This window comes from Anolis sagrei, chromosome 1 (assembly GCF_037176765.1).
Source record: "Anolis sagrei isolate rAnoSag1 chromosome 1, rAnoSag1.mat, whole genome shotgun sequence".
NCBI lineage: Eukaryota > Metazoa > Chordata > Lepidosauria > Squamata > Dactyloidae > Anolis > Anolis sagrei.
This window is the reverse complement of record NC_090021.1, coordinates 206,385,355-206,407,797: the sequence shown is the minus strand read 5'-3', so window position 1 is coordinate 206,407,797 and position 22,443 is coordinate 206,385,355. Positions and strand designations below refer to the sequence as shown.

Sequence of the window (22,443 nt, the reverse complement as noted above, 5' to 3'; positions counted from 1 at the left end):
CATAGTGTCATTAGAGAAGAGTTCGAAAAGTGCATTAAAATATCCCAGCATCAAGCACATTCATATAAGCAGAATCTAAATGAGTTACTGATTCTTCAGGTAAGAAGTGAAACTTTAACTCGGGGTGTAGAATGATATGATTTGATAGATTCAGGTGCCATCAAAGTGATGCTTTGTACCTTGCTAATTGTGTTGCCTAGTTTGTTTCCTTTTGCTGTTCCTAAAACCTGCATGGAAGTTGTGGATTGCAGTTAGGGAACAGTAATCAGCATAGCTTTAGTCTTTTCAGACCAAATGGTAAAGGTCCAGTTGTTCATATTGTTAGGTTGGTTTTATTAGAAAAAGTTAAATATGTAGCAATCTGTCTTGGCGGCATGGTGATGTAGAAATAAATCACAATTAACAAGAGGTATTTCTCAAAAGAGATGCAGGCTCTATGCATTTGGCACACAGTACGTCTATACTCACACACACACAAACACACATCTTGATCCATCCAAACATCCATGCATGCATCGTGTTTGACAAGTCATCACAGCTAGTTTTTTAGACTTTGGTGAGTAGTTATAACAACAATATCATATAACTGGTCAATTTGGCTATTTATTCTGGCACTATCTACTCTGACGCTGTGGCTATTACAGGCTCACCAACAGAGCTAGGGATGTCAATATCTGTAGCTAAGTGCAAAACATATATTTGCTCAACCATGCATACAACCTCAGAAACATAATGAAGGAATATCAGTTGGTACCACTGTCCGAGAGAAGGATATTCTGTGTTGCAGCATTGCTATTTCTTCAGTCCAAATTGCCACATCCCTTTTGGCTGTTCTAGAGCAGCAGTGGGAATCTCATAGCCCTTCAGGTGTTATTTTTTCCCCAAGGAAGGACTTGTTCACTCTCTTATTCCATCTGCACCATTTTAATGAATGAAGCTCCAGTCCCACGTAGATAGGAAAGTACATTTCATGAATACCCAGTATTCTTCCAGACTTCCGTGAATGCATATTGCCATCACAGCACAGAAGTAACTACTTACAAATAACAAAGATCCTTGTAATCTCTTTTTACAATAACTGGGGCATAACTCAATTACATGTAATTGTAATTTAATTTGTGGTGTAACTAATTGGTTTTTTTTGTTACTTTTACACTTGGAAGATGTTTATTTATGTACCACATGTATATCCCACCCTTCTCAACCCCAAAGGGGACTCAGGACGGTCTTACAAAGGCAACAATTCAATGCCGTATATTAATACATCAGTAAATAAACAAAAACGTTAAAGCCCAAACCCATTAAAACAAAGCATTAAAATATCAATTAAAATCACATGATCCAAATTGTATTCCAGGGCCAATATGGGTTGTCATTATATTAATTTGTAGTCTCATATTGCACTACTCTCATTACTGGCCAAAAGCCTGATCGTATGTTTTGCCCTCACTACATGCTACTTAGTTGTTTTTCTACTATAGGCCAATTATTTGTGACTTTTTTTGAAATAGTTAAAAGTAAATACAACTAGCATGTTAGAACTCTTTCATATTGGTGTAGCATTTTTATAAGGTCAAATCTGAAATTTACCTTATGACAAATGTTATAAGCATGTATTGTGCTACTAATCTGGCTGCTGGAATAATGTTGATTTACAAAATTCCAATTATTCAATTTCGAAGTTGTAACTGCATAGAGGCAAATCTCTGTAATTGTACTATGTAATGCTTGCTCTCAACATTTTCATTTTTTAAACTAAATTTTGACCAACAGGTTATTGGCTAATCAACAATTCTTGACTTACGAATTCTAGAAGCTCAGAACCACTGTTTCATTCATACAGTGAATGATATTCAAAATTATGTAAACAAACATCAGGTCACAGGTGATTTCTTCTTTCCTATTCCTTTAAGTCCTTCCAGATCTGCTCCATAGCCTCCCCACCTCCAGGGATGATTTGGGGGGAGGGCATGGGGGGCGGGGAGAAAATCAATGAAAGAGGGGAAATCTATTCCACTGAAATTCTCCAGTCTAGTTTCGACTAGAATCGGAATTTAAGCCATTATTAGCAATATATGTTCACCTAAGATTTACCCCAATGAGGAATTTCAAATTTATCCCTGTGAAAAAGAAGTGTAAGTCTAAGTGGTAATGCTTAATTTTGTATTTCGATGAGGCTGGTTTTAAGAACTGCACTCAGATGGAAGAGGAAGCTATAAAATGTACTGACCTATGCAAAAATTAACTAGACAAATAACTTAGATACATTTATTGTACTATTAATGTAATAGACTATTGTCTCTTCATGTCATTTCTCTAAAGAAGAAAGGCGTTTAGTTTCTAAAAATAGGAGAGCCATTTTATGGCCAAATTGCATTAGTGCTTATTTTGTGAAATACATGGTTCCATGTGGGTGAGGAAGTCTACAATAAGCACGTTTTTCTTTGAAGATAATTTGTCAATCTTGCTAACACCTATCAGAATGCATGTAAAATTGTATTAGTATTTCAGTTTTTGTAATTCATGTATTTTCTAGTCTTGTTGGGATATAAGACGGTAATTTGCAGTGTTCAAAACATTCAGCCATCTCTTAGATTCTACTGAGGGTAAGATTATTTGCTATAGTGAGGTGTTGGAGCCAACCAAAACATTTAATGTTTTTAGCATCTAGTACAAAAAGAAACATCAAATAAGCAAGGCAATAGTTGTTTCTGAAACACAATTGTTCATATAGCCTGAAAGAATTCAAGAAATTTTAGGAATTATATTCTCAGGTTTTTCAGTTTAAGATTATGTTAAGTAGTAAGACTGATAATGATTCATCTTATTTCATGCTGAGAGATAGATGAGGAATAAACCGAATGATTACAAAAATAATTTTTCAAAAAACAGATCTGGTAGTTGCTTATGTTCTACCAGCTGCAAAAGAGCTTCCATTTAGCTCTTAAACATTTTTAAGATATTTTGAAAAATAAATGCATAAATGTAGTGACTATTCTACTCTAGAGGGTCTTCTGATTCTTCAGGCAAAAGAGGACGTATCTGCCACCATTCATGCCCACTGTGCCAGAAAGCAACTGCACAGCATAACTTTGAGTTGTACCTCTTCAGCCTCAGGGCCTGTCGTTTCTCCATCTGGTGTGTGCAACTGAATGATATACACCATGCTACACAAAAGGAAAAGGGCATATAAAAATGTAGTCATAAGAGTTGACTAATTTGCCTTCAGGGGAGAATTTTCCTTTTCTCTCAAATGGTGTAATCAGTGATATCTCTTGTGCAGCTGAGCAAGGATTAAACTGATTAAGCTTTTGCATACACCATGTCTCTAAACCACTCCCTATTCTCTGTGCCCATTGGACCAATAATTTATTACTGACAGAATCCTATCTTGAGGACAGAAGGTGAAACAATAGCTAGCTGTTTCTGAACATAGGGACTTGATGTACCTTAAACCTGAACCTTTTATCTACCATTCCTCTTTACACTCTACACATTATTATGATATTGAATTCCAAGTACGTTTGTCTTCCAACACACTGATTGCAAGACTGGCTCAACATGATTCCAGGTTACCAGCCTACAAAACGTTGCATTTGCAAGTATTCTTCAAAGATCAGAATATGCAGTTGTCTCTTTGTGTTCCTGTAGTATGGCATTCAACTTTATAGAGGGCTTGTGCATATGCAGGCTTTGATATGTGAATGACTAAGGTTTGTAGGCCACATACATTTGATGAGCTGATGTGCTGAATGTTCAGATGTAATTCATTGACTCATTTACCACAGATAAGTAAATGCTTAAACTGATCTTCTAGTCAGACTCGGAGATCATGTAATATAGGGTGATATAAATATTAATTAAAAAATTAATACATGTCAGTTTACCATATATTTTCAGGTATAAGTTGATGTCATGCATATATTGAGAGCAGGTTTGGGGGCCAAAATTATTGATTTTGATATGATCTGTGGATAAATCAAGGGTTATTCCACAGATAGTGGAAGGCACTGCAGGGAACCAGCTGCCCCTGGCCACCTCCTAGGCATTCAAAAAAGTAATAAGCAGTGCTGTGGCATAAAGAGAGAAGAGCTGTGCTTTTTCAAAGGTTTTCCTGATATGGACTAAGCTGATGATGATGATGATGATGATGATGATGATGATGATGATGATGGTAATTTTATTACTCACATCTCCCTGTGGTTCGAGATGGGGCACAACATTATTAAAAGAGATAAATCACTATTAAAAGACATTCAACAAAATACAGAGTTAAAATACCTGTTATAATCCTCTGACAAAATGCAGATTAAAATTCGCAACTTAAAATTGACTGAGTATGCTTGCCGGAAGAAATAGGTCTTCAGATATGTTTTCAGTTTCGACAGCACATTTACCTGTTGAAGCTCTTCCAGCAGGTTGTTCCACAGTCTTGGGGCGGCTGATGAAAAGGTCCTCTGGGTGATGGTCATCAGTCGGGTTCTAGCTAGTTGGGGTAGCTGCCACCTAGAGGACCTAAGTGTTTGGGGTGGATTGTATAGGAGAAAGCGATCCTGTAGATAAACTAGACCCAAACTATGTAGGGTTTTAAATTTTGCCCGGAAACTAATTCGCAAGCAGAGGAGTGACTTTAGTATAGGAGTAATATGCTCACTCCTGGATATTCCTGTGACCAATTTGGCTGCTGCATTTTGAACTAATTGGAGTTTATGAACTTGGTGCAGAGGTGGCCCAATGTAAAACGCATTGGAGAAGTCTAACCTTGAAGTTACCATCTTTAGATTCATCCAAATCTAGGACTGGGTGCAGCTTGCGTATCAGCCGAAGCTGATAGTAAGCACTCCTGATTGCCGCATCTACCTGAACTGACATTTGGAGAGACAGATCCAGGAACACTCCCAAGCTGTGAACACAGTCTTTCAAGGAGAGTATAACCTCATCCAGAACTGCTTGACAGAAGAATTAAAAAGCTTATGGCTTTTGCCACTTCTGTCAGAGAAGGGGATTGTTCCTTTTTTGTTAAGAGTCAAGATACAGTTCTCACATTGATCCATAGATAAGTTGACCCAGGTTTGTTGGGTTGTTTTTGTTTTTTTACTTAAATTTCTTATAGGCAATATGTTTTTAGACCAGGTATGGTAAAACTTCGGCCCTCCAGGTGTTTTGGACTTCAACTCTCACAATTCCTAACAGCTGGTAAGTTAGTTGGGATTTCTGGGAGTCAAAGTCCAGAACACCTGGAGATTTGCCCAAACATGCTTTAGACTGTTACTTAGCTAACAAACTAAAGCAAAATGAAATAATTTATGTACACTACTGAATGACATATTTGGACTCAAAAGACTTCAATAAACCTTTGTTCTATGCCCCTAGGTTAGTGCTTCTCAACCTATGGGTCCCCAGATGTTTTGGATTACAACTCCCAGCCAGTTTACCAGGTGTTAGGATTTCTGGGAGTTGAAGGCCAAAACATCTGGGGACCCACAGGTAGATAACCACTGCCCTAGGTTTTATCCTTGAGTTGTCCACACATCATAGCTATTCCATAATTTTGGGCCCAAAATCTGTTGTCCTCTTATGCATGAGATTGTCTTTTAGTCAAGTGTATATTGTATATCAGTAAGTATTTAACATGATAATATACTTTCTGTTTAAAATGTACACACTCACAGGGAAGCACTTCTGGTTGTACTTCACTTTTTTTTAATTTTAAGAGTTAACCTGTTAAAGATCAAGTCCTCAGTCATTAGCTTATTAATTTATAATTCTCTGTCCTTCAATAGGGGGGTGGTTTTGTGCAATGGCACAAATGTGTTAAATGAAATGATCTTCAGACTGTTCTTGCTGGAGGCACTTGTGGCATCTCCTTTCACAACGCTTTCACAAAGTCTTAAAACAGTGTGAAGTCAGATACTACTGTAATGAATTTTTCTAGTCTCAGTACTCACTTTTGTGTTGCAGAGAAAATAATGCATTTATTTTCTGGTAAAAATAGTTCTTTGTGGAAGATATTGCAGCAGTTCTGAAATTAAAGGGGAAAACAACCTTTGAACATATTGTAATATAAATACTACTATGCATTCTGTCATATTGGTCTTCACCTGAGATATAGCTGCATTCAGATAGAGTGTGCTGCTGCTTCTGATGATGATGGTTATTATTATTATTACTATTGTGGTTCTTTTTGTTGTTTTTGTTAAACATACTTTCATTGACCCATGGATAAGTCAGCCTAATTTTGTTAGTATTGATTTTTTGATTAAAATTTCTAGACTTATATTGAGTATAATTATCATAGGGAAAGCTTAACAGGGAAAAACAAGATATGCAGGAAAATGCCCATATGCAGAAGAATAAGATGGAAGAAAATTGCTACGTAGCAACATTTTGAAGAAAGATTTCAGTATTACAATGCTAGCTAACTGATCACAAATCAACAGCTGCAGCACCATCTGGTCAATTTTAATGGATATCTTCTTGTTTGTTCACTTGAAGATAACAGACTAACCTTGTTCATGCTTTGCCATTGCAAATTATCACTAGTGAAATCTTCCAAAACAGGTCTGACTTTTGAGTCTTAGAAATTCATTAACCTCCATGAAAGAATCTGTAAGAGGCTATAAAGATATTTCATTTAAAGAAAGCAAAGCTAGACACAGCAAATGTCAACAAAGATTGCCCACTATCCAATATTCTTTATTTGGACCCAAGGTTTTGGATTCTGCTTGTCTCAGTTGTAAAGCTCTCATGTTAATGGTTTGTATATATTCTGGTCTGAGTTTCAGTCTTGTTTCGGAAGTGAAATTACAACAAATGGCTAATGTAAATGAGGTCTGCCTGGAAGTGGTGACATAACGGCCTTATTGGCTCTTCTTCATGACCATCAGGGTATCATGAGGTTTTATTTTATCTCATATTTTTCACCATCTGTATGAACACAGTTTTTGGGAATGGGGTCAACAATTCACAGATTTACCTCTTGCTTCCATCAGCCAGACTTTGATGCAGTGGAAATGATAAATTAGTGTTTCTTGTCAAGTTTGAATGGATGAACACTTAGGAACAAGAGAGTATTACTAGATATTAATTCTGGGTTGTTTTAACCTTTAAAAAAACAGTTTGTGGTTATTGCTAGGTGAACACTCAGATAGGGTGACTTACTTAAAGTGTATTTTTAGTTGTTGTTTAACGAGTTGCTGCCCATCTCAAAGAGTATGAACTAGGTGTTGATTGTTTAAGATTTGGTTGTATCCAGACTTATTACATTTATTACAGTTTTCATTTATAGCTATTCATTTTGAAACAATTCAGAAATTTCCAATGGCCCAAAATTTAGTACCCACAATTCTGTTTATTGCCTGTTTTGGGGACACATAACTCCAACCCAGTTCTAATTACAGGGTTGTCTATTCCAGTGGTTCCCAACCTTTTTTTTTTTTTTTTTTTTGATGAGGGACCAACTTTGCCCATTTGAACAGGAAGCACACTCTAAAATTAGTAACAAAAGGATTACAAAACAGGTTTTGGTCAACTTTATATTTGGTTTGATTATTTGGGGTCCTGTTTCATAAAATTGCATTGTATAAACCACATCAGCTCTAGTTTCTGATACAGTACATATGCCGTCCAGCAGTCACCATCTGCTCGCCCACAGAAAATCCGTCTTTAATAATCTAGAGCTGATGTGATAGTAATAATCTTTTGTGGGTAGTCAGTCTTTCCCCTCCCAACATCCCTGTCGCCTTGGCACTATAAGAGGGTTTCGCGAGACCAGTTCCTCTAGTTGCTGCATGGTTTCGAGGCAACGATGTAGTAATAATGAGACCGCAGACCGTATTTTAATTCTTGCTGACTACTGGTGGTACACGGACCACAGGTTGGGAACCACTGATCTGTTCATTTCTTGACGCACCTGTTAACACTGTTAAGTAAATATTTCTCAAGCTTTTGATTTTGCAGGAACCCATAAAAATGTTCAGGTCTCAAGGAACAAACCCCTATATAAAAATACTATATTTACAGCTCAAAAATTGCTCATTTTTTCCAAACACATTCTTTCATAAATCTCTCATGGAACCTAGTTGAGAAACCCTGCTTTAAAGACATGATTGTATATTTTTCTTTTGCATTTTGAATCAGATGTACTCCTTGCTGTGCAATCACATTGGATCATTGAGCAAGTGACCAAAACAGATAGGATCTTTTTAGTGGCCCCTTGCTCTCTGAGAGGTTAGACTGCCTGTTCCTTACCTTGAAAACTGATAATGATAAGGGCAGCACAACAACGTGTCCATTTCCATGAGGATAAGGTCACTCCCTCAATGGAGGATTTTTGATTTAGGCAACCATTATCCGGAGATACTTAGACTCCGAATTTCAGTCATTCAGTAGGGGTCCATTGGTGGATCTCTAAATGTCTTCCTCCAGTTCTATCGACAACTAGTAATTTTACTAACTTTTTCTCCTGAACTGCTCCATGTTGATTGGGAGCTTCCTAGTCCTGGACCAGAACTAGGAAGAACAGCTGCAGTGGAAATGGTGATAAATTAAGATTTGATTCATTGCTTATGGGTCTGTTTTGATTATCCTTTTTTCTTCCCTTATATTTTATGGCATTTTAAAAATACAATTATGGAGAAGAGAAGGAGGAAAAAGAAAAGGAAAGGGGAGAGTAAATGAGATAAGAATGTTAGCTAGGCATACGTATTAATATAAGCTACCTGTATTGCCAAAATACATTTATTTGGAAATTGACATCACTAAAATGCTGAAGCAGTATGATATTCTTACCATTGAACAATGGTAAACATTTATCTTTCTGTACCTGGAATATGGTCAGGAATATATCCCTTAGTGCCAAGCTGTTTTTGGACATGACCTATTGTGCAAGAAATTAACCTTCTGTGTTTGGGTGATCTTACCTTGGAGGCTATACTATATATTTCCTGTCTTTTTAAAATGGTAACAGGATTATCTGCATTGAGGGAAGAAATTCCATGCTCATAAAACTTGCAATTTTAAAAGATGTCAAGAAACCAAAAGGGCAAAGGTGTTATTTGTCTAATTGACTTGTAATAAATAAACAAAAATATTCCACCTAAACATTAGGAAGAACTGCCAGTTCAGCTGCAGAATATGCTGTCTCTTTACTCCTCAGAACCTGATGGAGTCTCCTTTTCTGTAGGTTTTTAAGCAGAGGTCAAATGGCCATCTGTCAAGGGTGCTTTAATTATGTGTTCCTGCATATCAGAAGGGGGGTCAGACTGGATGGTTCTTGTGGTCTCTTCCAACTCTATGATTCTGTGAAACATCTTATAACCAGCCTAATTGAAAACTATTTATTTTTCAGGATATCATGGATACCATATACAATTGGATATGCTCAATAATTCCTGAAGATGATCCTTTTTGTGGTCAAGACTTTTAAAGTCCAGGCTTTTTATACTGTAAAGGTAAGGAAATGTTATTTTTGTTAACTTACTAATTGCATATTCAAAGTCACCTTTTCATGGATTACAAGTATTTACTATAACAATATGTAAGCTCAGCTAAAAGAATATATACAGCCTAGTAAGTTGGAATGGTCCGGTTGTAAAGTAGTGTTTTGCTTATGTGCATGCAACTTTTACCTCAGGTGCCTGATTCTTTAGTGTGATTTGCTTTGCAACATGTGCAAAATGCCAGTGATAAACGTTTTCAGGTGAAAGGGAAAAGGTACTACATGGAGAAAAGTGAGTTATTGGCATTAATAGATAGCATCATGATGTATTAAGTAAATGCAACAAGTAATGATAGCAATGGTTTTTAAAGACTGATTAGTTACTTTTCAAAAAGAATGATTGAAGAGTGATATCTTAAAATTCCAGGTAGAATGAAGATAGGGTTGTATCAGTATATTCTTTCCATCCTGGGAATGCATTTAAGTGTTTGTGTGTGATTTTCTCTTTGTAAATCGATATTTATCTCATCTGTATTTAGCAAACATATTTTAGAGCAAGTTATATGGTACTAGAAATCTTCTTGATTCATATAAAGTGGAATTGTAAAAATATTTTAACACACAGAGCTTGTTTTTTTTACATGGCTTTAAATCGGAAAGTATGCATATGTTGTCAATCAATGTGTAAGTCCTACCTTTTTATTTCATGTCAAAAGCATTGCACAAATAAGTATAAAACTGATAAAAATAGAGGGAACACAAGTGGCTAAATGACTTTTGACCAAAAATGGGCAACAGTGACCGCATTGTTTGTAGCTTTAGACAATTCTTCCTCTGTGCATGAGGCAGAGCATTGTGGGCATGCATACAGGTGCAGAGTTGTTTGTTTTGCTCCACAGTTGCACAAGGTGGAGGATTCTTCTAGGTCGTGCCATTTTGCCAGGTTGTCTTTTGATCTGCCTACTCCACTTCTGAGTCAGTTCAGGGACTTCCAAGTTGCCCATTCTTGGTTTGCCCCTGGAGGAAGACCCTCATGAGTGGTCATCCGTTTGGGATTTCCTGGTTTAACTGCCCAGAGGGATACCTTGCTGTTACTGGGGGAACATTAAGAGAAGTCATGGTTCTTATGAAGCTTTTCCTTGATTTCAGTCTACTTGGAGGAGGCAGATAGCCATGTAGAGGATGGCTTTCACAGTGTTCAACCTTATTTCTCTCACAGTTAGCAGCAACTTCCCGTCACACATCCGGGGGGGGGGGGGGCAATGCCAGCTAACTTACAGAGTCTGTCATCAGATATAGGTTTAAGACATCCTGTGATTATTCTCCATATTTCGTTCAGTGCTATGTTCACCTGCTTCGCGTGTCTTGTGCCAAACAGGGCAGGCATACTCATGAGTTAAGACAAAGCCAGGGCTGATGTTCTTATTAATTTTGGGTCTGTATCCCATCAGTCCTACCTGATGACCTACTTAATAAACACAGGGTGATAAGGACACCAGTCTCACAAATGCGCTTTTCAATTGTACCATTGAATGGTATCTGTCTATGCAGTTTATGTTTTTATTTGTTTGTTCTGTTTAGGACTGTTCAGGATAGTAAAATCCCATTGGATTTAGTGTTTCATGCTCTGTGTCTTGTGCAACTGGTGTTCAGCCTCAAGAGGGAGAAAAGTGGGCATAGATATCAATACAAAAATACCACCAGATCATTCACATCATCATAGGATTCCACAAGTATAAAAATGTCTGCACATTTTTTACTTGGTTTGAAAACATTAAACAGGAATAAACCAATTTTATCTAAAATTTGAAGAAGCAAATATATTGTATCGAGAAGCTTTGGAATGATATCTGTTTGGTGTGTAGTCTTTTCTCTATGAGCCCTTTTCAACTATTGAAAAATTTTGTTTGAATAATTTGAACCTGATGATGGGAGTTTTAGTTTTGTTTAGTACTGTTTCAGTAAGCAATAAAGTAAACTAAAATCAATGAGTAGTTTGGCAGCTAAGTTGTCCTAATGAGTCGCTCTGTTTTACTTGGAAACAAATACCATCCATAATATAATTATACTACACCAGAGTATTGTGCAGTTTTCACATTTTTCAGGTTTGTAAGAAGATGGTAAAACTTGTAATTGAAAAAAAAAAGAAAAACATTAATGCTGCTTTTGTAGTTTTATAATGACTGGCTGTTTGTTTGTTTATTTGTTTTTTTAAAGTGCTGACTAGCCAGCGGATCTCAGATGTAATAATTATTTGCTAAAGGATGAGTTATTATGAAACGAGAGCTCTCTATTCAAGGAGCAGGAAAGAAGAAGCTTTGTACAGTATTTAATACCAAGATCTTTTAGACCAGTGATTCTCAACCTGGGGTCCCCAGATGTTTTTGGCCTTCAACTCCCAGAAATCCTAACAGCTGGTAAACTGGCTGGGATTTCTGGGAATTGTAGGCCAAAAACATCTGAGGACCCCAGGTTGAGAACCACTGTTTTAGACTATAGGAGGAAGTAAGTGTAATATATTTAAATAATAAGCATACAAATGAAAGGTAGAAAGACTTAGAAGGAAAACGGAATTATGTTTTCTCTTCAGAACCTAATAATTTTGTACTGTGTCAGTTCAAAAGTTTGATGCTGAATGAACCAAAGGGCTGCCTAGTTTGCATCCTTTTCCCCACTATTCCTAACCTGATGTCTTGAGAAGTCCTCTCCTGAACACCAACCACTTTTATTCATTGCTATCATGGAACATATGAAAAAGCCAATGTGGCTGTACAAAAAAACCTTGTGAAAAAAGCAAAAATAAGGGTATGAAGGACAAATCACCAAGGAAGAATACAGATGTATTGCAGTAATAGTATAGGGAAAACTCAAGCTGTAACTGAACTCAGACTGGCATGGGAACCAGGAGGCAACAAGAAGCCTTGAATGTATTTTCCAAAGCAAGAGAATGACATCAACAAGGATACTATAATTATAGCACATTAGCATAAAAGGGCACAACTGCTCATTACTTATTTTGGATTATCATTGGGGGGTTTTCCCTTTAAAAGAGACAATGTGCTTCCATGTATCAGCACAGACATTACAAATCATTACTGATATGGAATAGAAGCTAGTGTGGACTGGTCAAGAACAAATTCAACCAAATTAATCTTACGGTTTTTTAAATCAAGTCACCGGTTTATTAAATGGAATAGTCAATACTCCAGGGGACAGGAACAGAATTCAAAGCATCTTGACAGATTAGAGAGATGGCCCGAGAGCAGTACGTGTGAAAAAGATCTTGGGGTCCTCGTGGACAACAAGTTAAACATGAGCCAACAATGTGATGCGGCGGCAAAAAAAGCCAATGGAATTTTGGCTTGCATCAATAGGAGCATAGTGTCTAGATCTAGGAAAGTCATGCTCCCCCTCTATTCTGCCATCTGGAATATTGTGTCCTATTCTGGACACCACAATTGAAGAGAGATATTGACAAGCTGGAATGTGTCCAGACTAAAATGATCAGAGGTCCGGAGAACAAGCTCTATGAGGAGCGGCTTAAAAAGCTGGGCATGTTTAGCCTGAAGAAGAGAAGGCTGAGAGGAGACATGATAGCCATGTATAAATACGTGAGAGAAAGTCATAGGGAGGAGGGAGCAAGCTTGTTTTCTACTGCCCTGGAGACTAGGACGTGGAACAATGGCTTCAAACTACAAAAAAGGAGTTTCCAATTGAACATTAGGAAGAACTTCTTGACTGTGAGAGCCATTCAGCAGTGGAACTCTCTGCCGCAGAGTGTGGTGGAGGCTCCTTCTTTGGAAGGTTTTAAACAGAGGTTGGATGGCCATCTGTTGGGAGTGCTGTGAATGCGATTTTCCTGCTTCTTGGCAGGGGGTTAGACTGGATGGCCCATGAGGTCTCTTCCAACTCTATGATTCTATGAAATGCTAGGAATATTGTGGATATCATTTCATTAACCATTTGATGAAGTCCCTCGCAATATTTTGTTGGAAATACCAGCCTTCTACAAGCCTCCTATGCTAGTTATTTGTTTATGTGTGTGTGTATGTGCGTGTGTATGTATGTATTAGATTGCTTACTATATTGTATATGTGTGTATTGATAATGCAGTTTTCCTTAACTCTGTGTTGTTTAAAGTTTTGGGAAGGACTGCAGATCCTGTGATCAGATCTGGGACTATTCAGACTGTGACTCCCATTTAGTAGTCATTGTTCAGTCAGTATTGTATTATATAGTCAGTTTTTGTTATGCATTAGACATAAGACAGAGAAGAGACTGCAACAGGATGCTGTTTAAACTTTCAACTGATTTAGACTTTAACTGATAAGCAATGTACGTGTATGCTGAATACATGAAGTTTGTAAGTAAACCAACTATGTTGGTTTCAATGAAGACTACTTATTTTTGTCTCTTGAGAGTGTGATTTAAAACTAAATATATTTTATGGGAGAGTAGATATTTTTGGGCAACTGAAATAACACTTCTGAATATCTGCTATATATTTTCTGCATTGGCATATCTTTGTTCCTAACAGTTCAAAGAAATAACTAGGTATATCAATTTAACAAAAGAGAAACCTAATTTGTCTTGCATGAATACTAGTGAATATTTACCACTAAAGAGAAGATTGACTCAAATGAGTTTTTAGCTCTTCTCAGGATGATCATACTTTACAAAAAGATTATGATTTTCCAAATTGTAGTGAATGCCAATTAATCTCCCAAAGGTCATACTTCCAAAGGACTTTGGAGATTCTGGTCTTCCAAAAGGTTATGATCTCAAAGGTCATCCTTTTCCCAAAATATTTTGATTAGCATTCAATATGGGAATAGAGGAAAACGCTATCAAATCAGTTCATAACTTGTTGGAAAATTATCCTCAAAGAGTTGTAATCGACATCTGTGCTTCCAATGGAAGGAAGTCTCAAGATACGTGCCTAAGATTCTGTCCTAGAGCCACTACTTTTGAACATTTTTTCAGTTACTTAGATGACAGTGACTTGGGTGGTAATAATCCTCATCAAGTTTGATGATAATGCAAGACTGGGAAAGGAAGTTAAGAACAAAATTTGAAATGACCTTGATAAACTAGAAAGCTGGGCAGAAATTAATAAAATAAAATTCAGTTGAGACCAATGCAAAATTGTACAGTTAATGCATCAGGATGAAATGCACAAGTATATGATGATACATGACTCAGCAGTACTATGTGCAAAAAGGGCCTTGAGATCATAGTTTATCATAACCTGCTCTGAGATTATAACCCATTCTGCATATGACCCAGCAATGTGATACTGTAGCAAAGAAGGCAAGTGCTATTTTAGCTTGTATTAGTGAAATCATGCTTTTCAAGACAAATGAAGCAATAATCTTAGAGTGGGTTTCAAGTAGGCCAATAAGAATGATAAGAGGTATCAAGCACATATAGGGAAAGATTGAAGGAGCTGAGCATGTTCATTTTGGTGAAAAGAAAATTGTTTGGCGACATGTTTATATTTTTAAAATACTGCTAGAACTATCACAAGTTTGATCACGTTTAATGGGTTTGAGTTAAAGGAGGGTAAATTTTAATTTAATAATAGAATAAGCATCTTGATTGTAAGGGTAGTTCAGCAGTGGATTCAATTGCTTAGAGCTGGCAAAGGAAAACTTCGGCCTCCTATATTGAATTTCAACTCCTATAATTCCTAACAGCTAGTATCCTGTCTGGGATTTCTGAGAGTTGAAGTCCAAAACACCTGGAGGGCCAAAGTTTGCCATGCCTAGCTTAGAGAGATGCTGGGGTCTTCTCCTCTGGACATCTTCAAAAAGAGACTCTCTGCTGAGAATGGTTTAGATGGATATCCTGCAGTGAGCAAGGGTTGGACTCAATGGCCCGTGAGTCCACTTTCAACTTTATAATTCTATGGTTGGCCTGATCCAGTAATTTGTCTAATGTTCTTTTGACTCCATCAAGGTTGTAAATTCAACTATATTGTTTTGGAATACAAGTCTTTATTCTTAAAAGGGTCATTAGGTTTCCATTTCAAATGCAGAACCCGCATAAGACATTTTAAGATCATTTCTGTCCTGTAGATATTAATATGTTTTGGTCGTCCAGAATGAATAATATTTGTTGTAGAACAATATTTGTTGTTCAAAGAACAAGTTAAGCCCAGAGCTAAGAATAGAAAAAGAATAAAAGTTGTGAGCTAGATCATTATCAATTCTGGCTATTCCAGTTGCTCTTTTACAAAAGTAGTTTTGTCCAGGTTGACTGCCTACTTTAAATCTTTGTAGATCCTAATCAGATTGTCCAAATTGCAAGTGAAAATTTGTTGCTTGGTGACAAATGGTATCTGAAAATCCCCAAATGTATTAGCAGTGGATTTTATGGCATCTCATATCCTGAATACTTTGAAAACAGATTACTTAAAGTTGTATTATATCACAACATCCTTGTGACCAGAAGGTATTGTATATGAAAAAGCATTCTTCTTTGTACGGTTTGGCATTTTATGCAAACTCTTTCTATAACTCTTACAACACTATATCTTGTCACTATATCTAAAACGTCTAGAACAGGGGTTCTGAAACTGCTCTACAGAGCCCTTGGGGCTCCATGGGTGATAGTGGGAGGCTCAACTGTACCATGCTGCTTTCCTCCTCCTGAGAAATTCAAGGAAATTAATGTTTAGAGCTACTGGAAACAGCAGCAGCGTCTTCCTGGTGCATAGACCCTTTCTCCGCCACCTCCCTTGCTGGCCAGACTCTTCTTCTGACCACCCACACCTCCCCCCCCCTTTCATTGCTTCCAAAATACAATTTCCCTCCCTGCCGCTCAGGGGGTGCTTAGATTGTGTTTTTCCTGCATGTCAGAAGGGGGAGGACTGGATGGCCTCTGGGGTTTCTGTTGTTGTTGTTGTTGTTCATTATGGTGATGATGTTATAAAGGCTGGATGGCCATCTGTTGGGGGTGCTTTGATTGTGCTTTTCCTGCATGAGAGAAAGGGATTAGACTGGATGCCTCTGGGATTTCTGCTGTTAGAGGTGTTTTGATTGTGTTTTTCCTGTATGGTAGAAGGGGGGTTAGTCTTCCACTGAAATGTTAGTTAACATTGTTCTTCATTTTAAATATTGTATTGTTCTTTCTTAGCTCCCACAAACACTATCTGCCACTGGTCTGGCCCATGCCATCCATATATATGTGTGTGTGTGTGTGTATACACACATACATACATACACACACACATTATAATATATGTGAGGCTAAATTCTCATAATTCCTGATCATCAGCCATGCTGGCTCAAGCTGACAACATTCACAAACATTTGGAGGGCCGGAGATTCTTCACCCCTACTGTAATACTCTGCTTTATTTTAGTTTTTCCTGTGTATACAGTTACCCAGTGAATCAGATTATAATGCCAGAAAATATTATTTCCCACTGCATTTGAATATTGCTAATAACAAACATTGCTTAAACAGAGTAATTGCTGTTGTTCTTGTTGTTATTAAAATTATGAATAGCAAAAATGTCATTGATCACTTTGGGCTAGCTATACAAGATTGCTAGAATGATAGTAGTGCTAGAAGAGAGCTATGTTGTTGTTTTTAAATCTGTGAATGGGATGTGGGTTTATTGTGGCTTCCTATATTCATGCATAAGTAGAGCATGCATTATTTTGAGAAATATAATAAAATATTACACAAACACAATACTGAAAGCATGCTAAAATATTGACATTAATAATGCTCTGTTTTCAGAACAATGTGTTCAAAATTCTGAAAATTCAGAAGATGTATTAATTTCTGTTTCATAAGGTGATAGAGTGATTTCAAGGTGGGGAAAATAGGGGAATTAGGTATATTTCCTTCCTCCAAGCAGACACTGTATAAACTCTAATGTCAACATTTTCTTGATGGGATTAAGAAAATTCTCATTACTTTTCATTCTGCTGCAAGGTAGCTTTTGCATTTACCAGATTATCATACAGAGAAATACGCATTTTCACTCCAAATGTTCAGCTGTGCTCAAGCCATTTTATTCAAAATTTTGTAGGAGTGTGCAGAAAAAACACACATGACAGTTCTATATGAAGAGCATTTTCAACAAAAAGTTTGCCTTCAGAATTAAAAGCTCTGCAGGATAAAACATGGCTAAGAAGGGAGGGAGTGAAATATAAGTAAAAACTACTAATGAGAGATGGTTTCTGATCAGTGAAATTATTTTGTTTGATATCATCTAACTGCTTTTCCACTTTATATTGACTAGAATGTGAAATCACACCAGATATCTCTCCTATCCCTCCTTGTCTCCCATTCTGTTTCTCTGTGGCTTTCTTTAAAGAGCATACAGGTCATTACCGATCCCTGGATGTCCATCGCTGGCCAAATATGAGTTAACAGGTTGAGTGCAAGTTACTTGAGACTAATGGTCACATTCTTGAAAATATTCCAGTAGTTGGGGAGAACTTTATTGTGTCCTCTCCTGATTCCTAATATAGCGATGTATGCTTGTTCAGGGATTGATTATGTCCAGAGGCCTTGTTGTTTGTTATGTGGCTTCACGTTGAATCTCACTTATGGTGTCCTTATCGTAAAGTTCTCTTGGAAAGATTTACTCAGAGAAGGTTAACTATTGTCTTCCTCTGAATACAGCCTGTAGCATATGGTATTCCCTAGCAATCTCTCTTTCAAGTAATAACTAGTCTGACCCCATAGAAAGACTTAAAACCAATTGTTAGTCCCAACTAGTATAGATTTAGTGATTCAGTAGATTTACATTGGTATTGACATCCCACCCAGTGGTTCATTCAGACTATCTAGTCCAGTGGTTCTCAACCTGGGGTCCCCAGATGTTTTTGGCCTTCAACTCCCAGAAATCCCAGCCAGTTTACCAGCTGTTAGGATTTCTGGGAATTGTAGGCCAAAAACATCTGGGGGCCCAAGGTTGAGAACCACTGATCTAGTCTTTTCAATACTAGCAGTTGGATTTATTTACACTTAGTGCAGGATACCATGCCTTTGATAGCACCAATAAGATATTACAGCTTTTAATCCAAATAATCTGCATGTCTTAAGGATTCTGTTGCTTTGAGCAGTGGCTTCTAAAGTTTGCTGTGCAGATGTTAGTGGACTTTCAAGCTCAAGAAGCCCTGTCTATAACGGACTGTGACAAAGGGTTCTCAGGGGTGTAATTCAGCAGCATTAGGGAAACAAATTGGAAATGATTTTCTTAGAGTGTTCACTGGTAAATATAAAAATTGAGACAATTTTACAGGGTTTTTTATTTCATCAATTAATATTCACATTGTTAGTTAAATTCCCACTCTTGCATTCAGTTTCCACAAACATGAGTTTATTTTTCACATTGTTAACTCATGGCATACATTTGTACCACTTTCCAAAGAATAGTAGCTTAAGATATTTTTATCCTGTAATTCAAAAGATTAAAGTCATGCAGTTTATGATCTTGCTGATGTTAATTTATATGTATGTATTGTGTGTGTGATTGTGCTGGGATCAGGAAATAACACTGTGCAAAGATGCAAGTGGAATTTTTACAAGAGGTATGTGTGACCTTGTTTAAAAATCCTTTCTTGAATCCAGAAGCTTTAAAATCCTGTCATGTTTAAAAAGTGGGTCATTGCCCTTATGCAGTTTTGAAAGAATACATGGTTCAGATCTAATTTGCAAAACAATATTCTCATTATTTTTTGTTTGGCAGGAGATGTAATCTATTAAAATTCACCCATTATGGCTACAGATTGACCTGCAAAAGTTACATTTTAATTTTATTTTACTTAAACATGTCACCTTTCAGATGCTTAAAGTAACAAATAATGAAAGATAAAGTGGAATTAAAAACAGACCAACATTATCATTAACTTTATTTACTTCAACCTATTCATCTGGTATAATTGCTATTCATTGCCAAGGTACCTGTCAGATCATCTATGTATCCCTCTATCATTTATCCATCTGTAGTATTTAGAGCTAAATCAAATGTTAGTCCTACTTAGAAAAATCACATTGAAATCAATGAAACGTGTTAGCTGTAACTAGGGAATTTAATTGCATCAAATCTAGGTATGACTAACATTGGATTTAGCTCTAAGTCTTGTAGCTCAGCCAGAGGTTGATGGTTAAACTGATAATTTAGAGAAGATTGTGGACTTTCCTGTGGCACAAAGTGATGAGCTCTCAAATCTGGGGAATTCAGGTTTGGGGGATGATAGTTCTCTTTGTGAGAAAACTGGCTCGGAAAGTGCAGGACCTCAAGGGCAGTCAGGTGAGTTAGAAGTAGCAACAGCAGATAAGGAATTGAGTGAAGAGCTGAGTAATAAGGAGGGTTCTCATGGGAATCCACCTTGAGCTAAGGGGATCAACAAAACTCTTCATTTACAGGTCCAGAAAATATATTGCATTGTTCAGAGACATTATGTAGGAAAGCTGTGGAGAAAATTCATGAGAAATGGAATGATTTCATGGGTGCCTATTAAATAACAAGTTGTTTACCTTAAACTCAGTTCAGTCAACGTCACATTAGAGTGAGAAGCTAAGCCTGAGTTCTCTGGTTTTTGGTTCAAGTCAAGACTTGGTGTTGGATTTAATATATCCTGGAAGTTTTCTATGTTCCTGCTAATGTATTCCTGTTCAAGTTTTTACTAGTTATACCTTCTTGCTTGTGGACTTATGCTGTTGCTGTGATTTCTGGCTGTTCCTGGACTTTGTCACCTCTGGAACTTTATGAGACATTTTGATTACTGTTTGGTTATCACCCGTTGCTAAGCCTTTTTGGATCATATATCTTTCTTATTCCTGATTTGTATATATTTTTATGTGTTTTTACAATAACTGTTTGCTTATATTCCTGGACTCTTGTGTGATGCAGTGGTCATAGGTGTTTCCAGGCCTGGAGTACATCACTAAGTTATCCAGTATATGCTGTTCATAGAAGAAAGCTACCAATCCATGAGTAAAGATAGGGCCTGACTATATAAGAACAAAAGGAAGTCAAACATTTGGTGCTTGCACGTTTAAGAGTTGGTATTCACCCCTAAGGAGAAGAACAATGGATAAAGTAGCTACTACTTATAAAACACATTCTTATTTGTGTCTAGAAAAATTCACTTTTGCGTGCGCGCGCGCACACACACACACACACACACACATATAAACAGCTTTAAGGGTGTTATTAAATATAGAGTTATTATGTCTCATTCTTGACATCTCCATGTAAAATGAAAAGATCTATGTTTTAACTCTATATAACTCTATATATAAGCTTATCCCCATGTAAGCTGCCCCGAGTCCCTTCGAGGAGATGGTGGCAGGATACAAAAATAAAGTTATTATTATATTATATAATTCTCCCCTCGTTTTATTACACATATTTAAAAGTGTACAACTCCCCTGTTGCTACTTCTCAACTGACTGCCAATCCATCTCCAGGCACAATTCCTAGTGCTGATTTTGACCTATCAAGCCCTGTAGGACTTGAGTACAGACACGAAAGGCCATATCTCTCTTTCCGAGCCTGTTAGAAATCTAAATTTTGAACTCAAGTGCGCTTGGTGGGAACAAAGGAAAGGACCTTTTTGGTGGTTGATTCTAGGCTCTGGATCTCCCTCCCAAGAGAGACCAGGATGATCCTATCTCTGCTTGCCTTTTGAAGGAAAGTGAAAATATAAATCTCTGCCATCAGGCATGTAGGGAATAATATGAATTAGGCTTCTGAGGAGTCTGTGAGTGGGATTTCCGGACCTGGCAAGTTTTTAAATGTCATTTTAATTACATTTTTATTATATGTGAATTGTATTTTAACTTTTACACTCATGGCACAAATATATTTTTTAAAAATGTTTGCATTTATATGTACATGCATTCGCCTTATTTTAAAATTCTGTTGTATTGTGTCATGTCACTGTTAGCTTCCTTGAGTCCCTATTGAAAAAAAAAGGCTGGATAAAAATAAAGTAAATAATGTGTTGTGGAAGGCTTTTATGGCCGGAATCACTGGGTTGCTGTGAGTTTTCTGGGCTGTATGGCTATGTTCCAGAAGCATTCTCTCCCGACATTTTGCCCACATCTGTGGCAAACATCCTCAGAGTTTGTAAGGTCTGTTGGAAACTAGGCAAGTGAGATTTATATATCTGTGGAATGTCCAAGGTGGGAGAAAGAACTCTTGTCTGTTTGAGGCAAGTGTGAATGTTGCAGTTGGCCACTTTTATTAGCAGTGAATGGCCTTTTAGCTTCAAAATCTGGCTGCTTCCTGCCTGAGGGAATCCTTTATTGGGAGCTAACACTCCCCTTACCTCGTTTCCACCAGACCTCACAACTTCTGAGAATGCCTGCCATAGATGTGGTTGAAATGTCAGGAGAGAATGCTTCTGGAACATGGCCATACAACCCGGAAAACTCGCAGCAACTCAAAGTAAATAACAACAACAACAACCCTACAGTCAGGAATCCTGTTTATGTGTGCTGGTAATGACAAATGCAAAATATTTTAAAATAACAACGAATAGAATAAAAGAAATAGCAGAAAAAGTAAAAAAAAACTACAGTAGAGTCCTGCTTATCCAACATAAACGGGCCGACAACGAAAATGTTGGATAATAAGGAGGGATTAAGGAAAAGCCTATTAAACATTAAATTACATTATGATTTTACAAATTAAGCACCAAAACATCATGTTTTACAGCAAGTCAACAGAAAACGTTATGGAGTAATTACTGTATTTACAAATTTAGCTCCAAAACATTGCAATGTATTGAACCAGCAGTTGATCCAAGCGGGAAGCATGCTTTGTTGGATAATACAGAACATTGAATGAGCAAAGGTTGGATAAATGAGACTCTAATGTATCTTCATTCCGCTATTTCAGTATCTCGTACATTGTTTTGAATCCTCTTGGCTCCTTTTTTTTTTGTTTAAAAAATGACATTCATTGATCCAGCATCCGCATGTTTGAAAGTGTTGCTCATTGCACTGGAATGGCGGTTTCCTTGTTGAAGC

The 22,443-nt window shown here is 37.1% G+C and overlaps 1 protein-coding gene across 4 annotated transcripts in view; it reads left to right on the top strand.

Moving 5' to 3' along the window:
- The window catches only part of MBD5 (methyl-CpG binding domain protein 5), a 132,877-nt gene that overhangs the window by 38,162 nt on the left and 72,272 nt on the right, over positions 1–22,443 (top strand). For 3 of the 4 annotated variants that reach the window (XM_060776412.2, XM_060776420.2, XM_067472663.1), the window contains exon 2: positions 9,350–9,452. The gene's annotated coding sequence lies outside the window, so the exon portion shown is untranslated. Of the gene's footprint in view, positions 1–9,349; positions 9,453–21,892; positions 21,913–22,443 lie in introns of those variants that run through there. The other variant, XM_067472654.1, reaches the window with a different exon arrangement.